Consider the following 24,332-nt stretch of genomic DNA (forward strand, 5'->3'; position numbering starts at 1 on the left):
AATGGGTTGCCATTTTCTTCTCTCCAATGCATGAAAGTGAAAAGTGAAAGGGAAGTTGCTCAGTCGTGTGCGACTCCTAGCGACCCCATGGACTGCAGCCTACCAGGCTCCTCCGTCTATGGGATTTTCCAGGCAAGAGTACTGGAGTGGGTTGTAGTGAGCATCAAACACCATGCTTGACAGTGGGCCCATGGCAGTAAATCAGCAACTGAGAGTTCATCAGGAAAAAACAAGTCCTACAAAGTGGAAATTAATGCTATGATATGGTAAGTACAGAGTATTAAAGGGATAATCAGTTTGGGGACTTAGGATGAGTGGAAGAAATAGGCAGCGCTGGGAGAAAGGTGGATGAGGATAGGATTGGTGAGGTAAGAAAATGGTGATGACCAGGATCGTTAACTTAAGACTTAACTATGATAAATTAGATTAAAATAAAATTGTTCACATTTGGCGGTTTCCAGTTCCACATGCAAGGAGCATAGAAGCCACCACTCCATCGTAACAAGTAAAAAGCTGAACAGGCTGACATTTTGCTATACAGCAGAAACTAACACAACACTATATATCAATTATACATCAATTAAAAAAAAAAGAGCAGAAGAGGTTGAAAAAACCAACAACATATGGTCTTGGATCCATATGAGAAGGGAGGACACAGGACAAACTGCTGCCCCCAAGGCTGGAAAATGCAGGGAGTCATGGCTAAGAGGAGCAGAGACTCATAGGCAGAAAATGTCACAGGAATATGTGAAGGTAAGAAAACCTGAACTGTAACTGATGAATTATGGGAGATTCAGTGTGGGCAACTCCAAGAGCTAAAAGCTCCATGGGGACTAAGTTGTAGGGGCCTCACAATACTATGAGATTTACCTTCAGGAGCCCAGCCAGATTCCTATAGTCAATACCAGAGAAAAATCCCCTTGGACTTCTGGCAAGGGGAGGGGAAAAGAACCATTCTGAAATACACCGGAGCACTCTGTCCTTCTTAGCAAGGCCAGCTCTCAGGAGAACTAGTTAACTGGAGCCTAACCCGCTGGGATATTATCAAAACCTATCTGACCTGGATAAGGGAAATACCCAACTGTAACCAGTTCCGGCTTTGCACATGGAAGAATGGAATATCCCACTTTAGCCTGAGCTAGCCATCTTATCTCACCAAAGGTGGGAGGGTAGAAAAACACTGAGAAACAGATGTGAAATTCACAGTTTAGAGTCACAAAAACATGGGGCCTGATCCCTGGACCAGAGGATATTCCCCCTACACCTCTGTGCCCCACCTCACTGCATTACAAAAGGCCTATTTACTGCAGCTCTTTTTACCCAATACACTATGTCCAGCTATCAAGAAAAAAGGTATACCAAAAGGCTAAAAACACAGTTTGAAGAAATAGAGCCATCATCAGAACCAGACATGGCAGGGATGTTAGAATTATCAGAGGAGGAATTTACAACAACTATGATATATAATTGGAGAAGGCAATGGTACCCCACTCCAGTGCTCTTGCCTGGAAAATCCCATGGACGGAGGAGCCTGGTAGGCTGCAGTCCATGGGGTCGCAAAGATTCGGACATGTCTGAGTGACTTCACTTTCACTTTTCACTTTCATGCATTGGAGAAGGAAATGGCAACCCACTCTGGTGTTCCTGCCTGGAGAATCCCAGGGACGGGGGAGCCTGGTGGCCTGCCGTCTATGGGATCTCACAGAGTCAGACATGACTGAAGCGACTTAACAACAACAACAACAACAATGATTTATAATGATTTATATGCTAAGAGGTCCGACAGATAAAACAGACAGCCTGTAAAAACAGATAAGGGCTTCCCTGGTGGCTCAGTGGTAAAGAGCCTGCCTGCAAAGCAGGAGATGTGGGTTTGATCCCTGGGTCAGGAAGATTCCCTGGAGAAGGAAACCCACTCCAGTATTCTTGCCTGGGAAATCCCATGGACAGAGGAGCCTGGCAGGCTATAGTTCATAGGGTTGCAAAGAGTTGGATGTGACTAAGCACACAAGAATAGATGAACAATAGAAGTGGAGAGATGGAAATCCTAGAAAAGAGCCAAAGAGAAATGCTAAAGACAAAAACACTAAGAGAAATGAAGAATGCTTTTGGTGAATTTATTGGTAGACTGGACATGGATGAGGAAAGAATTTTTGAGCTAGAGGATATAACAATCTTATCTCTGAAAACTGAAAAGCAAAGAGAACAAAGACTGAAAGAGACACAAGATGATATCCAAGGACTGTGGGACAATGACAAAAGATGTAACATATATATAATGGGAATACCAGAAGGAGGAGAGAAAGTAAGAGAAGAAACAGCTGCAACAATAATGATTGAAAATCCTTCCCCCTACCCATTAATGTCAGACAGGGGGAAAAAAAAAATCATGTTACCTATAAAGGAACAAAGGTAAATGTTACTTCTGAATTACTCACCTCAGAAACCACGCAAACAAGAGGAGAGTGGCATGAAATATTTAAAGTGTTGAGAAAAAAATTCCACCAACCTAGAGGTTCTATACCCTGTGAAATTATCCCTCAAAAGGGATAGAGAAATACAACTTTCTCAGACAAATAAATACTGAATTAATTTGCTGGCAACAGACTGGTAGAATGGCCTTGCAAGAAATATAAGTTCTCTGCAGAGGAAGAAAATAATATAGGTCCAAAATTTGGCATTGTATAAAGAAAAGAAGAACACTGATCCAACAGACAACACTTAGTTCAAAATAATAACAATGTATTCAATCATGTATGCTTATGCATATGTCTTATGCTTATGTATATGACTTGTATGTAAGTGACATGAACAACAGCAATGAAACAAGAAATGGAAGGAATTATGACTACTTTGTTATTATACTTACATTACCCACTGGTGTATATATATATATATATATGCCAAGTTGCTTCAGTTGTGTCTGACTCTGTGCAACCCCATAGATGGCAGCCCCCCAGGCTCCCCCATCCCTGGGATTCTCCAGGCAACATCATTGGAGTGGGTTGCCATTTCCTTCTCCAATGCATGAAAGTGAAGTCGCTCTGTCGTGTCTGACTCTTAGCAACCCTGTGGACTGCAGCCCACCAGGCTCCTCCGTCCATGGGATTTTCCAGGCAAGATATATATATATATATATATATATATATATATATATCTGGTATGCTAAGAGAGTAGAAAATGAAATCATATAAAATGCTCAAATAAGACAAGAAAAGACAAAAACAGGAACATAGAACAAGGGCAATAAATAGAAAACAGTAACAAATATTTGTTGAATATCCACCTTATGATGGAGACAGACACTATTCAGCCACATAAATGCAACTGTGATATGATGATAAATTCCATGAAGAAAAAATATGTAAAAGGGCATGAGAATTTAGCAAAGAAATCTGACCAAGTTAGGGAGGTCATAAAGGTTTCTTGAAGGAAAAGGCAGATAGGCTGATACCAAAGATGAGCAGATGGTACCTAGATGAACAGAGACGTGAATAGTGTTCCTGGAACCAGGACATTTAATAGAAATATTAAAATAATCATGACATTTTCTCATGAATTATGTCTCTTGTCTTACTTTGTTTTTTAAGTCAAAAATATCACAGCTGCTTTACACTATTTTGAACATTGTCTTCACCAGTTTGTGCTGCTTTATGTAAGAAGTGTATACTGACATGTTATGTTAATAATGTTTTGCCTCTATGAGTCATCTTGGATTTCTTTTTATATGTCACTTCAACTCTTTCCTATTCTCTCTGAAGTCATCTGCCAAAGAAGGACCAGTTATACATGGCAGGGCTATTCTTTTTGATTTCAGGTGAATTTCAGGGCTGATACATTGTCACCTGATGACTGACATATCTCAACTTAGTATCTGGGCTCTATTCAAATTCCCATCAATGCCTGTCCATCTCAGCCTTGCCAAATGGCTTAAGGAAAATGCAACAGCAGATAAGGAAGAAGGTGGTTCAGAAATCTAAAACATGACCTTTTATTTCAAAAAAATGAAGTGATATCAGTGAAAACAATTATATAAATAATTATTTTAAGTGCAGAATAAAGTACTGCTATTCAGAGAAGAGGGCTGAAGTGAATTGGATGTGTTGGAAAGTTTCCTAAAAGAGATAGTGTTTGCTCGAGGCTTAGAATAATTTGCAGAAGAGGAGAGAGGGAGAGAGATTCCTTGCATTCCAGGCGCAGAAAATAATACGAGCAGATCCACAAAAACAGATAAGGAGGGGTCTAAGGTCTGAGCCGCAGGGATGAGGAGAATGATGATGCTATTAATAACAGAGAGGCTGGGAACACTCAGTGAGCAGGAGCTTTCTGTTAAGCGTGCAAAATACACTTAAAGAAAGGACTACAATCCAGATAGTTGGGTGGAGGTGGAAGGAGACGAAATCAGCTTTAAATTTAAATTTTATTTATATTTAAAATTTATTTATATTTAAAATTTATTTATATTTAGATTTCTTCAAACTGTTCAAAAAATACAACCACCTCTGATTCATTGGCATCACCGACTCAATGGACATGAGTTTAAGCAAGCTCTGGGAGATGGTGAAGGACAGGGAAGCCTGGCATGCTGCAGTCCATGGGGTCACAAAGAGTCAGACATGACTGAGTGGCTGAACAACAACAACTGATCTTTTACCAAAAGAAAATTGAATAACTATTTTAATACTGACAACTGTATTGGTCCTCCAGGTTTCAGATATGTAGGAAACAGGTTTAGACTTATAAATTACATGAAAGTAAGGATTTGGCTAAAAAAGTAACTAAGTATGGAAAGTAAGGATTTGGCTAAAAGCACTAATTAATGGTATTATCTAAGTAATCTACTTCCTTCTGTACAATCCTGTTCACATTTTATTATATACATTACACACCCCTCTTCCCCCACACTCTGTGTGTGTGTGTGTGAGAGAGGGAGAGAGACAGAGAGAGAGAAAGGGAGAGAAACAGATAGATTAGATATCAATTGATTGATTAGCAGGCAACAATATAAACTAGGCATTTCCCAGTCTTAGTTCGCAAATACTTCTGAGAGTGTGACGTATGATTCCAGTATCCAAAGATGCACATTTTTTCATAAAGCTTGACTTCCAAATGCAAGCAACTACTTCATTTGGTGCTAAAGAAACAATGATCTGCTCTAATACTAGAGGGAAAACAAGTGGTGTCGAAGTCACTGAGAATTAGCATATCTGAGCAAGACTGACTACTCAAAATTATGCTTATTCTACTTTTAGGGTTATTTTCAGGTAATTTTTATCATTAGTGCTTCTTAATGTATTTGCTTACTTTAGAATCTAAAGTAAGATGTGACTCCACTGTTCTCCAAATCATGCCAATTCTGCTTGAATTACCCCCGATTTATTGCTTTAATCCCCTGCTTCACCAGGACTGTGAATTTGCTCACTGCCAGCAGTATCAGTATCAGATGAGTCTGCTAACAGCTGAGTACATTTTAGGTTGGAAAAAATGCTCTGCAGTGGAGAGATCTTTCTAGGTTGATTAGAGGAGCAATCAAATCTTTAATGTAGGTTACTCAGACAGTGATCTTACTGAAAAATTTAATTCAGTGATGGCTTTTCTTGGTGCATAAAAGCAATCGAAGAGTTTCTTTGTTAATTAAGGGGTCCTTCATTTCTTTGCAAAATCTATACACTTTAATAATAAAAATGAAAAATACTTTAATAAACACAATGCACAATGTCTTAGTCATTTGTTTAACAAATATTTATTTAGCATATATTATTGCTGGGTACCAAATGGTGGAAAAAAAAAAAAGGACATGATTGATCCCCTACTCTCATTAAGCTTCGTAGTTAAATGGGGGAGCTAAACCTTAATCAAAATTGCCCATGTATAAATGTAAAATGACAAATGGACAAGTAAGGGAGGGGTACAAATAATAACTGTAGGTCAGAGGGAATGTATCTTTGAGGAGGTTATGACTGAGCTGAAAGACAGTGAAAAGAAAATTTTTTTAAGGTAAAAAAGGGAAAGTGATAGGATAAGGTTCAAACTTGAGTTCAAAAAGAGGGACACAGCCTCTTACTACAGGAAAACACTTAAGAATACTTGCATGGATTTGATTATTTAATATTATTCTTTTGATTACTAGGGCTTCCCCAGTAGCTCAGTGGTAAAGAAACTGCCTGCCAATGCAGGAGACGCAGGTTTGACGCAGGTTCCCTGGGCCGGGAAGATCCCCTGGAGGAGGGAACAGCAACTCACTCTTGTTTGGGAATCCCATGGTCAAAGAAGTCTGGTGGGCTACAGTCCACGGGGTTGCAAAGCCAACTTTGTAGCTGTGGGCTTCCCTGGTTGCTCAGCTAGTGATGAATCCGCCTGCATTGCAGGAGATCCTGGTTCAATTCCTGGGTCGGGAAGATCCACTGGAGAAGGGATAGGTTACCCACTCCAGAATTTTTGGGCCTCCCTGATAACTCAGACAGTAAAGAATCTGCTTGCAATTCGGGAGATCTGGATTCGATCCCTGGGTTGGGAAGATCCCCTGGAGAAAGGAACATGCTACCCACTCCAGTATTCTGGCCTGAAGAATTCCATGGATGGAGGAGCCCGGCAGGCTACATGGGATTGCAAAGAGGCAGACAGGACTGAGTGACTTTCACTTCACTTCACTTTGATTAGCAATGTCTTTTTCATTATTAAATTTTACAAAGACAATGTTTGTGAGATCTTCAAAGAGGTGACATTTGATTTATGTTTAAAAATATCAAATCAATAATAGTTTCTGTAATTAAAAATTATCCATAATTAAATGAAGTCTCATCAAAAGCTATTACTTCCTTTGAAGGTCCCTCCTTTTCTGTTTCCAGTGTTTGAATTGAAGGGGAATCCAAAGAATGTAGCAAGTAATTCATCCCCTAAGAAATGTTACAGATCATGAGGGTGGTATGCACAGTGTGAGGTGGTAGAGAGAATGCTGGGTCTGGGAACTGATATAACAGGTGGATTTTCAGCTCTGCCATTTACAAGCTATGTGACCTACTGAGAATAACTGAACTTCCCTAAGTCCCAAATTCCTTAAGTTGGGACTTGGTGTGAAGATTCAATGTGATAGTGTTTATGAAACCACTTAAAAGCTGTAAGACTCTGTATGAATGTCAGGCATTATTACTATAATAATAATCCCCATATCTATATACTATATACTCTATATAGTATATACCATAGAGAATATTAACTGAGGCTTAAGATTCAATTATTTGAGTTTTGTTCTACAGTTTTCAGTTATAAACCTTTGTTTACAATTATATAAAAATACTTCCCTACCTAAAATGACATTTAACTCACTTTAAAAATATCATGATTCTTAAATATTTTTCAAAGAAATAGGTTATTATTATTTTTTTTCAACTGATGCTTTACTAGTAGGGGCACATTCATTTTATCCAAGTAATCATACAATTTTTATGTAACTGTGTTACAGAAAATATTGATTCTTTGAAAGACAATATTGTCAATACAAGATAGCCAAATTAAAGATAAAATATTCAGAAATTATATCCTCTTGAACTACAGGTTTGATACTGCAGGTTTTAGTCTCCAATATCCACCTTGGTTTCTTTTAAATTTACATTAATTAAATGTTCACAAAAGCATATCAGTGTGTGTTAAGGAAAGATGCTCTTTTCAATCTTCTTCAGTGAACTAACTCAAAATACAATGAAGAGACAGGGAAGAGAAAGAACCATTTATATTACACACTTGCTGCAACTTTTCCGAAGAAAAAGTGTTATGGATAGTTACAGTACTCTGAAATCCTACAGTATTTTCTACTTAAAACTTAAATGCTGTGACCCACAAGAATGAAACAAAAATACTGATTTTTAAATCAATTAGAATATATAAAAACATTATCAGCATTTTGAATTTAATTTTTCGTGGTTTGATTAGGGTTCATTTAAAATAAAGACTTGGCGGAAGACACTGCTGTTTAACCCTCAGTTGTTCCACCAGACCCTTCTGTGAAAACCATGATCATTTATTCCTGGCATTCCAGTTCACAATTTTTTTGAGTTCTTTAGAATATGGTATGTTTGCTTCACCACTTTACTTAGCTCTCACTTCCTTCAAGTATTTTATTCTGTGTGTTTCAGGATACTTACAAAGGAGGTTTTTTATTTAGATTGATTAGGAAAGCAGCAAACCCAGGATCTGCAGAGAGAGCTAGTAAAATAATAAAATCCCTGCTTAAAAACAAATGGCCAAACAAAACCCCTTTCTAGCCTCTTCTTCCACAGTAAGATACTCTATTTATCTCCAAATTACTCCTCTAATTCTAAACAACTTGTCCAGTTAATTTCCTGTGTGTGATCACTAACTATAAGTGAGGTTCATTTTCTTATCTACATCATGTAGGTAATTAAAGGAAATTGAAAGTGGGCAATGAAGCTTTTATGCAACTGGGATTGAAGCTGAATGGAGGGCAGTGAGGTCAGTGGAGCCCATTATATTTTCATGTGAGAGGCTGGTTTGTCTGCCCTGTCCTTGTTTACTGTTGGCTGGACAGGCTACTAACTGCAAATCTATGTCTCTGATTTGCCCAGCTGTCCTTGAATAAAGACATCTTCCCTGCAAATGTTGAGTGACAGTGATTGACAACCTATGATGAACTCTGCTTGCAACCCCCTGCTACTGTTTTTCGATTGCAAAAGAGAAATCAGAATAAAGAAACATCTTTCATAATCACATCAAATGGGCCCTGCTATTCACTCAAGAGTTTTCATTTTGTTTCCCTTTTTTACCACAAACCTCAATCTGTTCGAGAAATGCCATAAACTTAGCTACTCCACATAAAGTAAAAAAAAAACACAACCCACAAACATATGTATGTATGCTACTACATTTTGCTTATATATTTACACTGATTTTCAGTTCAGCTCAGTTCAGTCACTCAGTCCTGTATGACTCTTTGCGACCCCATGAACCGCAGCACGGCAGGCCTCACTGATTTTAGTTTAGTGAAGATATACACTCTTACATAATGATACATTCACACTGCTGTATTACTGACTTATTTTGCTTGTTTTTGGAAGAACAATCTGGCCAGTCTATACTGATGAGGTATGTCTTTCAGAGATTAGGAGTACTTGGGTTTAGTTAGGACTTGGGTACCATTATCCAATATGTAAGTCTTACGTGTCCTTGTGGCCCTTAAATTTGCTGATCATACAGCTTACTTTTTAGATTTGCTAACAAGAAGCTTATCAAATACGTAGTATATACATTGCTTCTTCTCTTGAGTGAACGTGTATAAACAAATGAGTTCTGTTTGTGCATGTGTGAGTGTGTTTACTCTAGCTGCAGTGACTGTAAGAGTCTGCTTCACCTAAGCAAATCACTGAGGTAACAAACAGCCGCAACAGGTGCTGCACGGTCTTGTGTAAGCCTGACGTAACAGGAAACTGGTACTTTGACATTGCTGGACACATCACTGCCTGCATGGAACACACTAAGCAGAGCAGGTAAGAGGGCTCCTGGACAGTGGGGATGGTAAACCTGACCAAGGTGAGCGACTAAAGATGCCTTATGCTGCAACACTCTCTGTCATGGGAAAAGCAAAACATGTAAAGTTAATGAATTCCAGACTTTAAGTAGCACTTGATTAATCTGTAACATTCTGAGGCGTTAAAACAAACCAAAATTAGTTCTTCACATTCCAACACTGTTTTTTGGCCACTTAAGCTGTAGAAAGAGCATTTCAGTAAATTTCCCAGATAGGAACCCTGTTTAATTTCTGTGCCTTTCTGAAGGATTAAATTAATTTGTATATTATGTATTTTTTATGGGAGAAGGTAATGGCACCCCACTCCAGTACTCTTGCCTGGAAAATCCCGTGGACAGAGGAGCCTGGTAGGCTGCAGTTCATGGGGTCGCTAAGGGTCGGACACGACTGAGCGACTTCACTTTGACTTTTCACTTTCACGCATTAGAGAAGGAAATGGCAACCCACTCCAGTGTTCTTGCCTGGACAATCCCAGGACGGGGGAGCCTGGTGGGCTGCCGTCTATGGGGTCACACAGAGTCGGACACAACTGAAGCGACTTTGCAGCAGTAGCAGAAGCATATATTTTATAATAATATATGAAAAATAATCTGGCATTTACTGATCCAGGTCTAGATATATTAAGGGATAAAAAAAAAGTCTCTTTTTTTTAATCTTTATTACTTCAGATTACCTTTTATTCAACCATTAATCTATGAAATAACTGATATAACTTATTTTCTAAATCATATATATATTTAAGCAGTATTGTTTCTAACCTTAAGACTTATACTTTTATTCAAATTATCTGTTCAAAGTGAATAACTTATATACCGCTATAATAAATAAAGTTCATCTCTAAAATGACTGCTAAAAACTAGACCTGCATGGAACTTATAATGACCTCAAAGTGCAGTGAAAGATATACCAGGAATGCACTTAACAAGTAACAAAAGAGCCCCTTGGTTATAAAACATTTATTGGAAAATGGTAAAACTAAGATCTAGCTAAGCAATAAAATATTTGCCCAACATGCATACAATTTGCTTTACTGGAATAAAGTATCAAAATAATTTTATCATATGCAGATGGCAAACATGTAAACACTGACAGATACACTTGTAATTACTCATAGATCTATGTGTGTGTTTCCTGTCAGGCCTTATGTTGAGAATATGTGTCTGATTTATATCACTGTCTTAAACTTATGGACCTATGTTTGGCCTTCAACCAATTAGGGCAACCACAGAATCATTTGCCAAAAATAAAAAATATGAACAAGAAATAATACCTTATTCTTTCCATTGTAAGAATGACCACCTGGTTGACAGCTGGATTTTAAGGGATCTTACAATAGTGAGTACTAGTAGGTCTGTTGTACTTAAAATAATTTCAGTGGTAAGAATTCCATCAAAAACTTCTATTTCCTAGGATTTATAGCTAAGTCCTTAAAAAATTGTTCTTTGATGAAACTTAAAAAAACTCCTCAGTTTTCAAGGATATAATAAAAATGCTTTATAGCTTAACAATGTTTAGATATTTTCCTCTTAGGAATAAAAATCTCGAGGCTATCAGGTTTGAATCCTAAAAGGGAATAACTGAGATTAGCAGCAATATATAATAATTATGCATGGTTAAATGTCACATTTTGCAATCCATCTTTAAAAGCTATAAACAAACTTTATTTTTACAACTTGCTCCTACCTTTAAAACTTCGTGTTTTTACTAGGGAAACTTTTATTTTTTTATAATTTGCATTTCTATAGGCTATAATGACAATAAAAAAAAATGCAAAAAATTAAAAAATAAAATGCGAACTGAAAACATTAAAATACTTCTAATCTACTTAACAGCTACTGTATATCTTTCTCCCAGGAGTTAAGATATACATATACAAAAAGCAAAATAAATCTAAAAGTGAAATATCAAAATACGCCAATATACAATAAACATAACAAGATAATACAGGAGTGATTGATGAATGAATGAAACAAACACTGATGTCATGAATTTAGAAAAAGTAGCAACCACTGCATCTCAATAAGAAAATATTTTAGAGGGAGCTGAGCCAAGATGCTATGGATGAATGTCAGACACATTGTCTAGGTGAGAATCATAGCAAAAGTGTGAAGTTGACATCCATATAGCATGTTTACAGGTGAGAGTAAGAAGGTTCAGACTAGAAAGGAAGGCTGTGAAGTGGATACCCAGGTTAAGGAAATAATGCTTTAAAATCCACATAATTTTAGATTTCTAAGGGGAGAAATGATGCAAATGATGTTCTAAAACAAATAAACAGATAAATGAGTTGGTGGATTAGAGGAGATAGAAACTAAAGTAGGAAGATCATTTAGGAGACTGGTGAGCACGGTTGTTTTGAAACAGGGTGATGAGAACTCTTGACAGGAGCTGAAGAGTGAACAATCTTTAAAAAGTCCGAGAAACTTGAGAAAACAATTATGAAGAAATAGTCTTGGTAATTTGTCTAATGTGTGGAACTGGGGAGGAGAAAAGCAGGAGTCATGGATTACTCTAAGGAATTCATCTTGGAGGTATGAAAGAAGGCAAAGACAACCGACAGACAAAATGAGGACGGGAATTTTGGGAATAGTGAAAAGGAAGATTGAGACATTGTGAGTCTGGGTCACAGAGGGACAATGAAGTGGGAATGTCCAGTGAGCACGCAGAAGTCAGAACCATAGTTTGTAAGAGAGGTTAAGACGAGTAGACTATGCTATGAGGCTCACCCATTTAAAGCAACACTTGAAACTGTAACTGTGATGAGACCTGGCCGAGTACATAGGAAAGTAAGAAAAAAAAATCTGAGAACAGCTGGAGTTTAGACACAGGAAAAGGAACCAATGTCAAACAATCAGAAAAAGAATGGGATAAGATGTGAAAGAACATTTTGAAAGATGAAGAGAGTATCAAAAAGCAACCTGTGTCTGTCAAATGCTATAGAAGATCCAAGAGAATGAGCACTAAGAAAAGACAGTAGCACTGGGTAATTCTGAGGGCACTAGGGAGCTGTGAAAATTTTGAGTAATACCAACCCAGATTGCAGGAAGTTACAAATAAATGGATGGAAAAGAGAAGGAAACATGTTGAGATTTCATTTTTTATCTTGGCAGTGAATAGGAGAAAGAAAATAAGATGGTAATTTGAGGATGTTAAAACCAAATAAATAGGTTTCTTTTGTTCAGACTAAGGGTGACCTATAAATGTTCAGAAGTACTTTTTTTTTTAAGTTAAAAAATTTATTTTAAAGTTTATAAGAAACAATATCAAGAGATCTACTGAGAAAACTGTACAACAAAAGAGTTATGAGGGGGAGAACGAGTGGAGTACTACAGCCAGCTACTGAAAATCAGTTGTTATCTATTTTTAAGAATATACTGCATTTTATCTATTCATAGTTTGGATTGTTTCTGCTTTTTAACTGCTATGAATAAAACATTTGTGTGTAAGTTTTTGTCTGAACATGTTTTGATTTCTTTGGGTATATACTTAGAAGTGGAACTGGAACACCATATGGTAATTCTGCTCAACATTTTGAGGAACGGTCAGTTTCCCAAAGTGGCAGCACCATTTTGCATTCTCACCAGCAATGGATGAGGAGTTCTAGTTTCTCCACATCCTCACCAATACTTTGTCTGTCTTTTTGGTTATAATCATCCTAGTGAGTATGAAGTGGTATCTCATTATGGTTTCAATTTGCATTTTTCTATTAATTACTGATATTAAGCATCTTTTTATGTGCTTATTAGTCATTTGTATATCTTCTTTGGAGAAATGTTTATTCATATCCTTTAAAGTTGAGTTATTTGTTTTTTTATTATTGAAATGAAAAATTCTTAATAAATTCTGGATGCAAGTCTTTTATCAGCTATATGATTTGCAAATACTTTCTTTCATTTGGTGGGCTATTTTTACACTTTCTTGACAGTATCACTTGCAGCACAAGAACTTTTTTTAATGAAGTCTAATTTATCTACTTTTTTCTTTTGTTACTTGCACTTTTGGTGTTTTATCTAAAAAGCCACTACCCAACCCAAGGTGAGGAAAACCTACATCTTTTTTCTTTTTGCTAAGAGTAGTATAGTTTTAGCTACTACATGGTTAATTTAGAGTTAATATTTGTGTATGGTGTGAGGGAGGGGTCCAGTTTTATACTCTTGTATGCATATATCCAATTACTTCAGTAGCAATTGTTGGAAAGACCATTCTTTCTCCATTCTATTGGTTTGGCACTCCAGTATAAAATCAATTGTTTATAATGTAAGAATTTACTTCTGCACTCTATTCTATTTCATTGATCTATAAGGCCTTCCTTTTGCCACATAATTTTGATTAGACTAGCTTTGTAGTAAGTTTTGAATCAAGAGGTATGACTCTTCCAACTTTGCTCTTCTTTTTTAAAACTGCTTTGGCTGTTTGCCTTGCATTTCCATATGAATTACAGGATCAGTTTCTCAATTGTTGAAAAAAAAGTCAGCTGGGATTTTTGATAGAAATTGTGTTGAACCAGTAGATGAATATAAAGAGTATTGCCATCTTAACAATATTAGCCTTCTGGTTCATGAACATGGGATATCTCTTCATTTATTACTTTCAACAGTGTTTTATAGTTTTCAGTGCACAGGACTTACACTGCCTTGGTTAAATTTATTCCTAAATATTTTACTCATTTTCTTGATTTTGTTTCAGATATTTCATTTCTAGTGTGCAGCGATATAACTGATTTTTGTATATTGTTCTTATATCCTGGAAATCTTGCTAAATATTTTTATTAACTGTAATATATTTTGGTGAATTTCTTAAGGCAAAAGCCTATACACAAGATCATGTTTTCTGGAACTGGAAACAGTTTCACGTCTTTGGAAGGAATGATGCTAAAGCTGAAACTCTAGTACTTTGGCCACCTCATGCAAAGAGTTGACTCACTGGAAAAGACTCTGATGCTGGGAGGGATTGGGGGTAGGAGAAGGGGACGACAGAGGATGAGATGGCTGGATGGCATCACCAACTGGATGGAAGTGAGTTTGAGTGAACTCCGGGAGTTGGTGATGGACAGGGAGGCCTGGCATGCTGCAATTCATGGGGTCTCAAAGAGTCGGAAACGACTGAGCGGAAACGACTGAGCGACTGAACTTAACTGAATATCTTTTACTTCCCTAGTTGCCGTAGCTAGAATCTACATTACAATGTTCAATAGAATGGTGAGAAATGACATCCCCATCTTGTTTCTGACCTTAGGAAGAAAACATCCAGTTTTTCAACATTCAGCATGTTGTCAGCTGAAGGTTTTTCGTAGATGTTCTTTGTCAGGTTGAGGAAACTCAATTGTATTCCTTTGTGCTGAGTGTTTTCATCCTGAAAGGGTGTTTGATTTTTGACAAAAGTTTTTTCCTCTATTGAGATAATCATGTGGTTTCCTCCCCCTTTACTCTATTAAAATGTGAATTACATTAATTGCCTTTTGGATGTTAAATAAAGCATAAATTCCTGGAATAGATCCCAATTGGTCATGCTGTATAATCTTTTTACTCTGCTGCTGGATTTAGCTTGCTACTATTTTGTTGAGGATTTTTATATCTATATTCACAAATGGTATTAACCTATGATATCCTTGTTTGGCTTTGGTGTCAAGGTAATATTGGCCTCATAAAATTAATTGGGAGGTGTTCTCTCCTATTTTTTTAAAGAATTTATATTTACAAAGAATTGATATTAACTGTTAGAATGTTTGGTAGGATTCATCAATAAAGTCTTTCGAGCCTGGGCTTTTCTTCATGGGAAGTTTTAAAGTTACTAGTTCAATCTCTTTCTTGTTAAAGGTCAAATTTAGATGTTCTATATTTCTTGAGTCAATTTTCGTAGTTTGTGTCTTTTTAGAAGTTTTTCCATTTTATATAAATTATACAATTTTTTTTGCATATAGTTGTTTATAGTATTCCCTTAAAATCCTTTTTATTTTTGTGAAGTTACCCTTGTTTTGTTACCAGTTATAAGTGACTTGAATGTTCTGGCTTTTTTTTTTTAATTAGTTTGGGTAAAGATTTGTCATTTTGTTGATTTTTTTAAAGAATTAACTTTTGGTTTTATTGACTTTCTCTATTGACTTTATATACTCTTTTTCATTTCTTTCAATGCAAATCTTTAATCTTCTGCTTATTCCTCCTTTCCCAGCTTCTTAAATTAGGTAAAGTCGCTGATTTGAGGTATTTTTAATATAGGCATTTACAATTATAAATGTCCAAAATTATGTTCTTTATTTATGCAGAAGTTTTTGTTAGTGAGTATTCATTATCTGAGTCTGCTGTAAAGGTGTACAAACAAGCAAGAGTCATAATGCAACTATTCTTAAACATTTCAACGAATTAAAAATGTCAACAAACATTCTTCCTACTTGAACATTATCATTTATTTCTAGCCATCAGTCAACAATTCTGTCAGTTTCTAACTGTCTAAAGATGGAGAAGCTCTATACAGTCAGCAAAAATAAGACCCAGAGCTGACTGTTGGGCTCAGAACATGAACTCCTTATTGCCAAATTCAGACTTAAATTGAAGAAAGTGGGGAAAACCACTAGATCATTCAGGTATGACATAAATCAAAGCCCTTATGAGTATACAGTGGAAGTGAGAAATAGATTTAAGGGCCTAGATCTGATAGATAGAGTGCCTGATGAACTATGGACAGAGGCTTGTGACACTGTACAGGAGACAGGGAGCAAGACCATCCCCAAGAAAAAGAAATGAAAAAAGGAAAATAGCTATCTGAAGAGGCCTTACAAATAGCTGTGAAAAGAAGAGAAGCGAAAAGCAAAGGAGAACTCTGGAACTCTGAATGCAGAGTTCCAAAGAATAGCAAGGAGAGATAAGAAAGCCTTCCTCAGCGATCAATGCAAAGAAATAGAGGAAAACAACAGAATGGGAAAGACTAGAGATCTCTTCAAGAAAATTAGAGATACCAAGGGAACATTTCATGCAAAGATGGGCTCGATAAAGGACAGAAATGGTATGGACCAAACAGAAGCAGAAGATATTAAGAAGAGGTGGCAAGAATACACAAAAGTATACAAAAAAGATCTTCATGACCCAGATAATCACGATGGTGTGATCACTGACCTAGAGCCAGACATCCTGGAATGTGAAGTCAAGTGGGCCTTAGAAAGCATCACTATGAACAAAGCTAGTGGAGGTGATGGAATTCCAGTTGAGCTATTTCAAATCCTAAAAGATGATGCTCTGAAAGTGCTGCACTCAATATGCCAGCAAATTTGGGAAACTCAGCAGTGGTCACAGGACTGGAAAAGGTCAGTTTTTCTTCACTTTTATGCATTGGAGAAGGAAATGGCAACCCACTCCAGTGTTCTTGCCTGGAGAATCCCAGGGACGGGGGAGCCTGGTGGGCTGCCGTCTATGGGGTCGCACAGAATCGGACACAACTGAAGCGACTTAGCAGCAGCAGCAGAAAGCCTTCCTGACTCTCACTGTGCTTTTGGTAGGCGCCTCCTTCATGAAGTGGTAGTTTTTGCATTTCACTGAGTGTTTTTAAAAATGTGTATCTCCTCTTGGACCATGAAATGCTCTTAGTAAATAACAAGATTTGGACTCATTACTAACAAAAGTCCAAAAGTTAACAAAAAGATAGGTGTGCAAAGTGTGACTAGAGTCAGAGGAGGGACTGATTTTAAATAAATATCCCAGAACACATGCATGTCATGCTATTCAAAATAAATATTCTGAGAAGCTATAAATTCCTTTCAAAAGGCTTCTGTCATTCAAAACATTTTGAAACATCTTTCAAATGTTTATAATTTATAACTTCAGTCAGAAAGACTTTAGGAACTACATTATCTTGTAGTCATAATCAACTTCACAACCCCAAATTATACTCTCTGACTTCATCAATCAACTTTAGTCCTCTGAATCTAGGCTTCATATAACTGCTTATCATTTTCTCAAAACAAAAGCAAATGTTCAAACAAGAAAGAACCATTAATGAATATCTACTTGGACCCAACAGAATCAACAGAAAGTGCCAAAGGCCTGGAAGAAGTTAAAATTTTTTGTAATAAGTGTAGTAAAGGACTTTTAAAGATAAATAATCTTAAGAAGACAATACCTACTGGATAAGTTCTGTTTACTAAAAAAAGTCACCTAACTTTATTTTGAAGCCTACATTAATTGCTCAAATCTATAAACATACTGATGGATCATATAATAAGATACAGGGAACAGGTGTCACATGGAAATCATATATTGAGAATAAAAATAAAACCATTAAAAAATAGACTGACTATACATTAAGGGAAAAAAAACCAACAACACCAAACCAACTGTGCCAATCAGATAGCTAGTGCCATACCTTTCTGGTAATATACTTAAGCGGGTATTTTAGGCATCTAAGTTTGAGTCTGCTTTAGGTAGAAAGCTTTTGTTCATGTTTGTAAAAATTAGGCATTTTGTCATTAACTCAAAAAATTAATTACTTCCTCATATGTAGAGTTACCAGTATTTTGGCTCCAGGACAAACTTGTAAGAAGTTATATTTAAAGACAACAAAGAAAAATAGAGATTTTCAGTACCAGATGTGTGGGAAGATCCCATTTGAATTTGAGCTACTTAAATTTGCAATCATGTATTTATACATCTAACGGAGCTTCTGTTTCCCCTAGAATCAGAAAATTAACTAGCTTTGTAGCATCTTCCTTGATCTGCCACCCGTGCCCTGAGGATTAGAGACTCCACCTGAGCTTGTTTTACAAGCATAACAGAAAAAATTAATCTCTGCTGGCAGCGCTCCCACTGGGATACTGATGAATAATGATATCCCTCTTTTGCTGCCCTCTCAGTCCACTAGAAAAGCCACTCTAACCCAGCAACGTGGAAGCTGCTGAAACCATTCCAGCTGTGGATTAGCAGGCAGTCAAGCATCCATCTGCTCTGTGTGAATCAAAAGAAAGCAAACATGCATTCTTACGGCTAAAGTCATATTCAAACCCCAGAACATCTTAGAGGAATATCTATATATATCGACCTACCTACGTTCCTACCTACCTATTCAATCACAGGCAATCGCATGTTGTAAGCTAAATTAACCCAATTCCTCAACTTAGTCTACATTTCCTTGGTGCTTGAAATGCTGGAAAACAAAGTGTTTAGAGTTTATAAAATATAGCTCTTAAGTCTGGTATGCATATGGGGCTCATTAACTTGAAATTTAACTTCTATAGTGCAATATGATAATATATTTCAGGCATATACACATTTCCAGATTCTCAGATGTAGCAGCCAACTACTTGCTTCAATAAGAAAAGTAAGACTGTTTAATCAGTTTCTAACAAAGTGCTATACAGAGAAACTTTTGATTTTACTTGGCTTTATTTTACTGCCACACTGATGTAGTGGTTATCTGTGGACATCTGCCTGCTCTAAAACCAAAAGAACCATTGGTTTTGGCCCACAAATAGCAAATTCAGTTTATCCGGACTCTATCAGCTCTTTTTTAATGAGCCCTCTAGCATTTTAACATATCCATAATGTAATGATGACTGATGTTTATAAAGATAGCTTCAAGACCCTGAAAGATCTTTACAGGTCTTCTGAATGATCAAAGAAACATTTTTTCAGCACAGTTCTAAGAGTATTCTATGGCATTGAAGTTCTTTGAATTCTGAAATCTGTATAAGACATATATTTATAAATTTTATTAACAAAAATATTTTAAATAATCATCACAGCATATTTCCATTCTATAATAATTAAAAAAAAAAAAGCTCACTCTGCTTTTAAGCTATATCCACACAATTTTAGTGTGGTCTCAATCGCAATTAACTCTTTTTTCCTTTTTCCCTGATTTTACTTGGAATTCACTGTTTATTCTTTCCTCTCTCATTTCTCTTCCTCCTTCACTGACAAAACATAAGTAAAAGTAGTTCAAGGTTATAACCCTTTCTGTGCTCTCGTCCAGCAGAGCAGTACACTGGCAGCTCAGTCACTGGTTCTGCAAGACAGTTTATTTGTTCATCTGTCAGTAGGAGATGACACCTGTTTGGCATTTGTCTTACAAATTTGCTGACACTGTTTAATAAATAACAGAAAATACCCACAGAGTTTGGATGGAGGACCTATGTTTTAATAGGCTGAAGAAAGTATATGTAGAACAATTCTCTGTTGCCAATGGAAATCTTTAAAATCCTTAAAACAGATTATAGTGCTTCTGCCAAACTGCATTATTCTTCTGAATTACATACAAAATAATGACTAGAACATATGAACATGTAGAATTTATGTACCTGAGGAGACTGACATTTGTAAATTTTTCTTGCCTTTCAGGTTCTTTCGTATTGTGTTTTCTGTTTTTAAAGCAAAGTGAGTTCTAACCTTCTGACGTAATCAAACCTCTGACACATGCTTAAATGCTATGGGTTGTCAGCTGGAAAACATTGTGAAATAAGTTCTTTTCTAGGAGAATGTGATGTTAAAACAAAATGCAGATGGTATGAATAATACTACTGTAATAAAGACCATCTCGATGCATTTTATTTGGTAGTAATGATGATTTTTTAGAATACATGTACGTACAAGAATGGGGCACATCCATTTCTTTGTGTTGAGAAATCAAAAGATATTCAGCTTTTAATGTATCTCTGGAGAGGAAATTCCTCTAGGCTTCTGCCATATGTATAATGGTTCAGCATAAAAGTATTCATTTTCATCCTCACAGTGGTAAAACTATAGTTTGCTAAGAATTATTAATCACTAGTTAGATATTTTTCTTGAAAGAGCTTTTCAAAGCTATTCAGTTAATCAGTAAGTTATCCTCTATTGTCTAACAAGGTCAAGCTTTATAAATATCTCCATACAAGAATCCACCTATAGGGATATAGGAAAACAAATCGAAACAAAACCCATGTTTTCTGTTGCTTATCTTTCAAAAACTTAGCATAAGCAATTATAAATTATTCTTAAAGAGATATTGATCTTTGAAAAAAAACTTTTGCAGGTTTTTTTTTCCTACTATAAGTAATGCTGTGATGAACATCTGTGTACATGTATTTTGACTTGTTTCCTTGTTTCATAGATTCCTAGAAATGGAATTACAATGCCACAGAGCATAAACTTTTAAGAGTTTTTTTTTTTTTTTTAACTTTGATAGCTATCAAATTTCTTTCTAGAAAGTTTAAGTCAATAAAAACTCTATTTGGCAGTGTCTGGGAATGTTGCAACTCACAGCACACTCACCATCAATGGGTATTATCCTTCTTGAATTTCCAACAATTTAATAGGCTAAAAAGATTGCTGTTTTTTGTTTCAATTAATATTTTCTAATCACTGAGAAGTCTGAGGGGTTTTAAAAAAATTTGTTAAGACTGAATTTATTTTTCTGCAAGTTGTTATTTAATGCCTTCTTTTCATTTTATAACTGGAGTCATAGTGGTTGCTTTTTTCAATTTAATTTGAAAAATTAAAATATATTACTGTTTTAATATAATTAAAAATAATGACAAATATTAATGCTTTAAAAATTTTATATAGACACACATATATTTTATAGTTTAGGCAAATCCATTCATCTTTTTTATAATTTCTTCAATTCCTTTATGCCTTTTGCTTCTTCCCCTCTCCCTCTTTGAAATGTAAACATTATTCTTGGCTTTAATCCTTAATCTGAATTTTATTCTGGTATGTGCTATGAAGTCAGAATCAAATGAATATTTTTCCAAAATGTTATACAATTTACCCAACAATATCTGTTGAATAAACTGCCCCTTAAGCAATAATTTTATGGTGCTTTCTTTGTATTTGGTTAGTGCGTCACACAGATTAAGTGAGCTGGTCTTGACCAATGTGTGAAAACTATCCTGGCTGAGGTGGGGAAGGAGACATACTAGGCATATGGAGCAGCAAGAGCTCCACAGAGAGGCTAAAGGGAGAAAGGGAGGCACAGCTGAAGATGGAGGCTACTTTTACTCCAATCTGTACACTGGATCTAGGCTCCGAAGAGTCTCATATGGCATGGTAAGGAATCAGAATTAATATTATAAGGTTTTTGTTTTATTTTATGTATTCATTTATTTTGGCTGTGTTGGGTCTTCACTGCTGTGCATGGGCTTTCTTTAGTTGCAGTAAGCGGGGCTTCTCATCATGGTGGTTTCTCTTGTGGAGCACAGGCTCTAGGTGGGAGGGTCCTAGAGTGCATGGGCTTCAGTGGTTGCAGTAAAAGGGCTTAGTTGCCCTGTGGTGTGTGGTATCTTTCTGGACCAGGGATTGAACATGTGTCCCCTGCATTGGCAGGCAGATCCTCAACCACCGGACCACCAGGGAAGTCCCTTATAAGGTGTTTTTGAATAGGAGAGAATAATGATATTTGTTCTATATAGTTATGGTTTATATAAATTATAATAAATCAATTACTAGAACTTATCAGTATTAAAATATTATTATTAATGAAAACTAGCAATAATAGATATGAATGATTACCATATGGCAGGTAATGTATTGATTGAGGCTTTACACATATTCCTTTATTTAATCTTCTTCATTTTACAGAGGAGCATGGAGCTTGGAGAGATTAAGTGACTAACCCAAAGTCACATAGCTAGAAAATGACAGAGACAGGTCTGTGTGACACTAAAGCTCATGTTCTTAATAACTAGACTTTCAGCATACTCTAGACATGCTGGTACAGCTTACACTTTTAAAATAGTTAATATCAAACTAGAATTACTTCTTAGACATAGGCCTCTTCCTTTCTTGAAAGCAGGGACCGCATCTTCATTATCCTCTTGCACCTAACACAGTAGGTGTCCTCTTGCACCTAACACAATAGGTGCTATATAAATACTTGCTGGTCTGTTGAAAATGTGTATTTAAGAATATCTGTAGGACAGTAATAGGCACAGAACAGAAAAGCTTCCAGATAAGAGAAAATGAAGGACAAGCAAGAGAAAGTATAACTAGTTAAGGAAGGCAAAGAAGAAACTGAAGTAGAGGAAGGAAGAGATTAGAAAAGTGCAGAAAAATAAAAGGTATGGTCATTTATTTCCTCATCAAAAATTAAAATGAAATAATGCTTTATCTGTGTATCAAAAATGCTAATTTTTGAAAAGCTGTATTTAGCAAGTACTGAGACTTTAATATGGTCCCGTTTCCCAAGCTTCATATTAGGCAATGTAATATTTACTTAATTATTCAGGAAGAGAAACTACTATATATCATAGCCCAATTGAGAGTTGGAATGACTAATGAACTATTAATATATTAAATTGACCAGAGCTTTAACTGCAATTGAATGAAGAAAATTGTTTCAGATGAATATATGCTTAATAAAATGGCTAATTTGGTTTGCCTGATTTTTCTGTCAGCCAGGTTCCAGTGGCTTCCTGGCTGTTTTATAGCTTACTGCTTAGTCCCAAAAGAAAGGACATTTTTCTTACTAATATAGCCTCCTCATAGATTTCAAGCCAAAGCTCCTAATTCAAAGAAGTGCTAATCCATTTGCAAAGCATCTTAGTGAAGGAGTAATCACCCAGCCATAATCACTATTACGAATCATAATTACTTTATGATTTCTTCTAATTACTAAGTGGTTTTTAACAACTATGAATAGATGAGTGCTCTTAGGAGCACAGACATTGGTCTGGAAGCCAGGGTAATGTCTCATTAAAGAACCGCAGTGCTTTTTTATTTGGAGGTAGGATAATGTGGCAGTGGGGAATCATTACTTTTACAGACTTTGTCATTCCCCCACGGTACGCTAAAACCTAGAGCCATGGCCTCGAGTAAAACATTAAGCTGGGGAGAAAGGCAGAGGGAACAAGGGAATAGGGGTAGAACAATCAAGGAGTGAAAACTCAGAAAATGACACTGTGATCAAGAATGCCAAGGTCTTTCAAATGAAGTTACCATATGTTCCTTAAGAAAAAAAAAAGGAACATCTTACAGAAAAAAACAAATGAACCTTTTGGCCAATCTGATAATAATGTCATATCACTCTTTTGATAAAAATTCCTCCAATGGCTTCTCTTAACACTTGAGATAAGCTCCTAACTTCTCAGCCAGGCCAAAGACACCTCAGCCCTGCCCTGCCCACTCTTGCCAACCAGGCTTTCCTGTTGTTCCCTGACAACAAAGCTCATGACCTTTCCATTTGCTATTCCCTCTGCCTAGAATTTTTTCCCCCAAGGATTTCTCATGAGTTTTCTTTCATGTCACTCAGTTCGCTGTTCAAATATCATGTGCTCAGAAAAGTTTTCCTCAATTGTTCTATGAAGAACAGGCTTCTCTATTATCTTCAGACTCCTGCCTTATTTTTTTTTTAAACTCATTTACACATTCCTGAATTTATATGTTTATTTGTTAACTTGTTTGCTAATTTCATTATGAAGTTCCATAATTATTGGAATTTCATCAGCTTGGTGTGCTGCAGTATACTCCATGCCTGGAACATAGTGTATCCTCAGTTGCTGCTGCTGCTGCTAAGTCACTTCAGTCGTGTCCGACTCTGTGTGACCCCACAGACGGCAGCCCACCAGGCTCCCCCATCCCTGGGATTCTCCAGACAAGAACACTGGAGTGGGTTGCCATTTCCTTCTCCAATGCAGGAAAGTGAAAAGTGAAAGTGAAGTCACTCAGTCGTGTCCGACCCTCAGCCACCCCATGGACTGCAGCCTTCCAGGCTCCTCCGTCCATGGGATTTTCCAGGCAAGAGTACTGGAGTGGGGTGCCATTGTATCTTCAGTAAATATGACTAAATACAAGAATAGCTAACACTATGTACTGCAGATGAGCAAATGAGCACT

The 24,332-nt window shown here is 36.5% G+C and overlaps 1 protein-coding gene across 2 annotated transcripts in view; it reads right to left on the bottom strand.

Moving 5' to 3' along the window:
• The window catches only part of ASCC3 (activating signal cointegrator 1 complex subunit 3), a 339,061-nt gene that overhangs the window by 33,038 nt on the left and 281,691 nt on the right, over positions 1-24,332 (bottom strand). The window lies entirely within an intron of this gene.

This window comes from Bubalus bubalis, chromosome 10 (assembly GCF_019923935.1).
Source record: "Bubalus bubalis isolate 160015118507 breed Murrah chromosome 10, NDDB_SH_1, whole genome shotgun sequence".
Classification (NCBI taxonomy): Eukaryota; Metazoa; Chordata; class Mammalia; order Artiodactyla; family Bovidae; genus Bubalus; species Bubalus bubalis.